Raw genomic sequence first — 7,699 nt, forward strand, 5'->3', positions numbered from 1 at the left:
ACAGAGTTAGAGACCGTCAGTAAAACACCGCACAACGACTGATTACTTCCCCCTAGCGGCCTGGAGAATTAACATGCCATACAGTATTCAATGGAATATTATTATGAATTAAATAAAGACATAAATAAATATGCAGTAAATAAATAAATATTCCAGTAACCTGGAACTAACTAACTAGCAACCTGGAATAACAAACTAGCAACTTGGAATAACAGACTAGCAGACTGGAATGACTAACTAGTACCTTGTAATAACTAACTAGCACCCTGGAAAAGACACTCGAGATCTGAGTGTCAGGCTAACAATCTTTGATCAGTTTATTTTTGTAAGTTTCCCGGTTACAGGTTCTGTGTTTCAGGCAGTATTTCATCACTAAAATAAAGAATACAACAAAATGACTTTACTTACTCTTCCATGGCACGTTGGTACGAAGAGGAATTGGGTTGCCAGGTACACCAAGACTCCCACAAATCAAAGTTTGCATTTAAAGGAATTCACAGGCATGCAGCAAATTGCAGTAGAAAAAGGACTTGTTCACATTACAGCGACTCCAAAACAGTTCACACATACAGCGAAAAAGGAGATCAGTATTTATTTTTAAAGAATTTATTCATGTGACTTCCGTTAACATAAGAAATGGCCGTAGCTGACTTAACTTGGAGGTATATGGCAACAAAGGGGATGCCCTGAAAAAATGGACTTCTTGGTGTATTAAAATTCGCTAAGTTAACCTTCATAAATTTCAGTGAGAACTAGAATTTCCTAAGTAAAATTTTACATACATACCCATTTAATTTGTTTAATTAATGAACTCGAATGGAAAGGGTTTAATATCATTACGTGTATACTTGTAATATTTAAATGTTTTGTAGTCATTGCACATAAACCTAGTAATTGTAATAAATGGAAATTTCAGGATTTTATTACGAAATCACAGGTTTTAGTTTCAGCTGTAAAGAATCTGTCCAGAGGTTAATACTGTGATGGCCGCAGTTCTGCTTTAGCTAAACTAAAATGTGGACAGGAAAAAGTAGTGACCCTGCTTGCTCCATCTTTCCACACATGGTTCTTGCTGTATGTGCTCAAACCACTGCTCCCTGCACATGCATGCTTGTGTGTTCTCACTTTATTTGTGTTCATTATGAATGAATAAAAGGTCAAGTAAATTTTTGTTAATGTTGGCTAAATAAACTGTTTAAATGTATTTCAGTGGTGTGATTTGTGAAAGATATAGACTGAGTGATTACAGTTTATTTATAAACCATAAATTAGCAATGTTTACATAAATATCAGGAGTAATATAAACTGATAAAATCAAGTAAGTGAAAATCTCACTAAATCAAAACTTAATCAAATTTACAAACTAGTAATTAGTCGTATTTACTTAATAATTTGATTTTTTTTTTAAAAAGCAACGTTCCTGTTGTTGACCCAATAAATTAACTTTACCTTGATTACTTGAAATAATTCTTCTGAATTAAATATCATCCGGTCAGGTTTACTCACTTTCTTGATGAGCGTTAAGTTAGATATTAAGTAGATTTTTACCTGATAATTACAGGTGAGTTGTACTTAATTTTCGAGCGGTAAAATTGGATTGAAATCTGCGTGTGCAAATTGTTACGAGGATTTTATTACGTAAATCTTACAAGTTTTTGGGGCGTTTTTTCAGTGTGTAGATTTTGATCATTTTTTCATTTCCAGCGCAGCCGGATCGTCGATCGTGTTCGGTAATGAGTTCACATTTCCCATGATTCAAGAAGGTACCGAAGGCTTATATCGCCACTTCTTCGCTAGCTGCTTGGCCTTTAGCTTAGCCCCGGTTCTGCAGCTGGGATACAGCCTGCTCACCTTGTCAGGTAAACGGGGAACCACACCGGAGGGGGGACATTTTCAGAGCAAGTAGATGATACGTCCAATAAATGAGTCTTGGGTTGTGAAAAACCCATATCCATAGGACAGATAATCAAATGCAACAAAAGCACAAAAAAGAAAAACACGAAAAGGCAAGGCTGCTGGAAAGGCTGCCACTCACTGCGGGCCTGGAAGTATCCTGGCAGTAATGTTCGTTTTGTAGAGTAGTGGTTTGCTTCTTGCAACTATACCATGCGTAACAAGGTCGTCCCTGTGCTCCTGATGGTGGAAATTGAAATTTAAAATTTAACTATCCATTGTAAAAGAGGTCTTCAGTTTGTTTATAAGTTATCCTGGGTTCCTTTGTGACCTCACCGACTGTTCCAGGTCTTGCTTTTGGAATGACTTTGATGGGTTTGTAACTTTTTTCAGCCTGATAAGCAACAACTAGTTTTCTGAGGTCCTTAGAAATCTGCTTCATTGGTGCAACAAAGCACTTCTATAAACTTTTGTTGTGAAGATCAGACTTTGATGGATCCCTGTTCTTTAAGTAAAACACTGACACTTGATCGACTCACCGATCCCATTGATTGAAACAGATCAGCCTTTCAATTAATTTTAAAGATTCGTATTTTTTTGCCATTTACAGACAGATTGGATCCTCTTCCTGAATAAATAAGTTACCAAGTATAACATTTTGTTTTTATTTGTTTGATTGCTCCGCTTTGTCTACTTTTAGGACTGGAAATCTGATGATGTTTTGGGTCATATAGATATCAAATATCAACTATATAGATTATAGTAATTAACATTTCAAGCACTGTATTTAAGAAAAAACTATTTTTTAAAGGGTTGACTCAACACATGTGTCTTCAACCTGGACTTAATCAGCCACTGTGGAGCATTGTAAGAAAAATGTCCCCATCTTCAAAACTGCAGCTCCTGTGGGGTGTTCCCGGCCTGTAGAGGTCAGTGTCTATCAAAAGTGGTCTAAAGAAGGAACTGTGGTGAACTGGCGACAGGGTCATTCAGCAGGATAATGCTCCGTGCCACAAAGCAGAAATGGTTTGATGACCACAACAAACAGTTTGAGGTCTCAGCCTCCAAATTCCCCAGATCTCAATCCAATCCAGCATCTGTGGGATGTTCTGGACAAACAAGTCCGATCCATGGAGGCTCCACCTCACATCTTACAGGACTTAAAGGATCTGCTGCTAACATCTTGGTGCCAGATACCACACATACCTTCAGGGATCTAGTGGAGTCCATGCCTCGATGGGTCAGGGCTGTTTTGGCAGCAAAAGGGGGACTGACACGATATTATGCAGGTGGTCATGATGTTATGACTGATCAGTCTATATACACAGCACTCCTGCACACATATTCAGACACGGAGAAATGAGTTATTGCAATATACTTGTTTATCGTAGAAATATCTTTGGGAATCGTGATTTTATCATCTAACTGGGGGTTAATGGAAATAATAATCAAAACAAACAAACCAACCAAATCAATTAAAAAATCGTTTATTTAAAAACAAATTTTCCTATTATTCTTTTTCAGTGGTAAAACATCTGGGGGGTATCTGGTACCAAGAAACACTTTCATTTAACTTTTATTATTTTTTATTTGCAAGAGAATAAAAAAAGAATTAAAAAGTACACAGCATGGCGCTTGAGAGTACCCGCGTAGCAGTTACCGCTTTCCACCACTAGAGGGAGACACAGGACTGCTTTATACACAACATCGCGGTTTTGTACTTTATTTTTTAAAATAATTTTCTTTTAACTGGACATTTGTTTGTTAAATTCTTAAAGGTTCATTAAAAAAGAAAGAAAATATTTACACACAAATTATATATATATATATATATATATATATATATATATATATATATATATATATATATATATATATATAAATAAACAAAATGCGGCAATGTTCAACATTATTATTATTATTTATTATTTTTTCATTTCAATTTTTCAAATTGTTATTAACCAGTATTGGTATTTTTTTTAAATATAAAAGTCGACAATGAGACGCTTGTTTATTTTTGGATCAATATTTAAGAAAAAAAAAAACATCCTATAACTTTTTTTAAAAATAATTAAACACACAAATATTTCGTACAAAACACACTACAGTGTTTATTAATGTTATTGTATGATTAATGTCCGGATCCCATTTGCGTTATCGTTTACACTGAGCATTTCCTCACAGCTCAGAATTACAAGGAATTTCAGTTAGCGGTTTGTGCTACATGTAAATAATATGGATTTGTACTTGAATGGAGAATGTTTGGAATAATTGACCGACATATCTGAGGTAAATGTCGACATTCCCGATAAGACGGTGTGGTTTTTGCGGACACTACACCTTTACGCTGTCCGTAGGGACAACTTTATACAAGCTAAATCAGTATTTATCCCGTTTCCGGATGCCCATCAACATCCTCACACCTTTACCTGAGGCCTGCGACTGTAATGAACAATAGTGCACCGTTTTATAAGATTAATTACCTTTAATCAGCTTGAATATTGGCACAGAACTAATCTGAATGTAAATGAAATATTAAAAGGATACGAGGTGCTTTTCATTTACATCACTAAAGCTGCTCCAGGGTTCCACTGAGAGGAAATGAGAGTGATGCTGTAATATTCCTAAATTGATCAGATAAACTGTTATCACTGCTGTCATCCTGAGTGTGGGAGCATGTGTGTGTGTGTGTGTGTGTGTGTGGTTTGCAGAGCCAGGAGAAACCATGCTGTGATGATATTACAGTCCTAAGGTGTGTGTGTGTGTTCATCCCTGGATGGAGTCACGTACACTGCTCCATAAGAAGTGAATATTTATTATACAATGCTGTACAGAAACATATATACACGTACTTCTCCTTTATGTAACACATGTACTCTGAGCTATAGCTATAGCACTTCCATCATGGAAAATACTCGTTTCTGATTGGCCGATTTTGTTGTTCTACTGGGACGTCAAAGAAAACTGAAACCTTAACCAGTGGGTGTAGTGTGTTGGAGTGTAACAACAGAATCAGGTCAGAATTAAGACTAGACCTGAATCTACACCATGGTGCAGTGGGGTATGATCGTGTTTCCTGGCTTAAACCTCCAGGAGACCTGGATTATGGGGTATATTCCGGTATTCCCGGGATAAGGAATATACTAGATCCTAGATATTACAACTAAGAAATGTAGTATATTCAAGTATTCCCAGGATAAGGAATATAGCACACCAGAGTTTTCCTGAAACAGAGCATAGCACAGCATTCCCAAAATCAGGAATATTGTATCCAAGCTTCCAGAGATCAGTGTAAATAGTCCAGTATTCCCAGGCAAGGGTTAAGGTAAGGAATATATTATATCCCGGGATTCCCAGAACAAAATACATACTAAATTTTCCCAGGATAAGGATCATCGTATTTCCAGGTGATTTCAGGATATGTAGAACATGGTAGAGTTCCTGGACTAAAGACTAAAGTATATTCCAGAGTATAATTCCAGGGAATATTTTAGATCTAAATGTTTCTGGAATGGAATTGTAACCATCTTCCAGATCCACACTGTAGGCTCTGACCAGGATAACATTCTAATTAAAGGCAAACGAATGAGTTCAACGAATGCATTTATTTGTCGCTATAGTGTGTTGTGAGGTAACGACCTCTGACGTAACCATAGCAACAATCCAGTACTGATAATGGAGTGGACTAGAAATTTAGCTAAAGGATATTAGCTAACGTTTGGGAATGATGCTACACTCATGAGGCGTCCCAATGTCAGAACAAACACCCGCCCCATAAACACACATACCCCCCAACACACACACACACACAATATACATACATACATATATATAACATCTGATCTCCATCATACAACGACGACCTTTTAGGAAAACGTTGACATGTTTGTTACATTAACCAAGATGAACAAAACCGGTTTTGAAAAATGTAATAAATAAACAAACGAAAAAATGTAAACAAAGTGAAATATTATGGTAGAAACAGGTCAATAAAATCATAACTGCTACACAATTACACAGTAAATAAACCCCGCCCCCTGAATACACAGAATGATATGATGTAGTGTTTTGGTGACTGCAATCTGAACTGCACCAATTTCTCCATTTTGGATCTACAATACAGAAGAAAACAAAGGAGAGAAGAGGAATGAAAGTCAGTCGTAGTAAGACTGAGTACATGTGTGTGAATGACAGGGAGGGAAGTGGAACAGAACGATTACAGGGTGAAGGGGTGAAGAGGTGAAGAAGGTCCAGGAGTTGGAGTCAACAGTCCAGAGTAATGGAGAGTGTGGGAAAGAAGCGAGTGCAGGCAGGTTGAAATGGGTGGAGAAAGGTGTCGGGAGTTCTGTGTGATGGAAGGTGTACAGGACAGTGGTGAGACCGGCCATGCTGTATGGTTTAGAGGCAGCGTCACTGAGACAGAGACAGGAGTCAGAGCTGGAGGTAGCAGAGCTGAAGATGTTGAGGTTCTCTTTGGGAGTGACACGGTTGGACAGGATTAGGAATGAGGACATCAGAGGGACAGCTCATGTTGGACGTTTAGGGGACAGAGTTAGGGAGGACAGATTAAGATGGTTTGGACATGTCCAGAGGAGGGAGAGTGAGGATATTGGTAGGAGAATGTTGGACATGGAGCTGAAGGCAAAGAGGAAGGCCAAAGAGGAGGTATATTGATGGAATAAATGAGGAGATGAAGCTAGTGGGTGTGCAGTATGTGTACACTGACCAGGCATAACATTATGACCACCTGTCTAACATGGTGTTGGTCCCCCTTTTGCTGACCCGTCCTGCACTGTGTATTCTGACACCTTTCTATCAGAACCAGCATTAACCTCTTCAGCAATCTGATCAACAGTAGCTCGTCTGTTGGATCGGATCACACGGGCCAGCCTTCACTCCCCACATGCATCAATGAGCCTTGACCGCCCATGACCCTGTCACCGGTTCACCACTGGACCACTTTTGATAGATACTGACCACTGCAGACCGGGAACACTCCACAAGAGCTGCAAGAGTTTTGGAGATGCTCTGATCCAGTGGTCTAGACATCACAATTTGGCCCTTTGGTCAAACTCGCTCAGATCCTTACTCTTGTCCATTTTTCCTGCTTCTAACATCAACTTTGAGGACAAAATGTTGACTTGCTGCCTAATATATCCCACCCACTAACAGGTGCCATGATGAGGTGAATAAGACAGATGATCTCCTCACCTCTCACTGGTCATAATGTTATGGCTGATCGGTGCAGCTACTGAAGCAGTACAGCTCGGCCTGAGTTTCCTCTCTCTCAGGTTTCTCTCTGTATTTCCTCTCAGCATTCTGCGAGCGTGTGATGACGAGGGGTTTCTATCGTATCTGATGGGTGTGTAAACATCACTGTCTGATTCTGCGCTCAAGCCAATCAGATTCCAAAAGGAGGCGAGACCGCACTTCTACGCGTCTTCCATTCTGAGCTCAGGGACTGGCCTCGTTTCTGTCCTGGTTTTCCTGCCTTTCATCTCCTATTTCAGACCCTACCTTGTTTTTCTGCTGCTACATTACCTTCTGTCTCACTCTCCACCCGTCTCACTCTCCACCCGTCTCACTGTCATCATCCTTTCCTCCGTCTCTTCATCCACACAACCCCTCTGGACTGTTTACCACCTCTCACCACCTGCTGGGGAACTAGAGGGAACCCTGACCTGACAGCCAATCAGAACAGCACACAGGTTTGATTGACAGCTAATTCCACACGCGTGTCCGTGTTGTAATATTTAACCATGTAGTTTAAACAGCACTGGACACAGGTGTGTTAGCTTAGCCCCTC

The 7,699-nt window shown here is 39.2% G+C and overlaps 1 protein-coding gene across 2 annotated transcripts in view; it reads right to left on the bottom strand.

Moving 5' to 3' along the window:
• Nucleotides 1–4,688: 4,688 nt before the first annotated feature.
• Nucleotides 4,689–7,699, bottom strand: part of klhl5 (kelch-like family member 5) — a 38,402-nt gene continuing 35,391 nt past the window's right edge. For both annotated transcript variants that reach the window (XM_058384640.1, XM_058384638.1), the window contains one exon: nt 4,689–7,699. This exon is cut by the window's right edge and continues 1,614 nt beyond it. The gene's annotated coding sequence lies outside the window, so the exon portion shown is untranslated.

The sequence above is a fragment of the Hemibagrus wyckioides genome, linkage group LG29 (assembly GCF_019097595.1).
Source record: "Hemibagrus wyckioides isolate EC202008001 linkage group LG29, SWU_Hwy_1.0, whole genome shotgun sequence".
NCBI lineage: Eukaryota > Metazoa > Chordata > Actinopteri > Siluriformes > Bagridae > Hemibagrus > Hemibagrus wyckioides.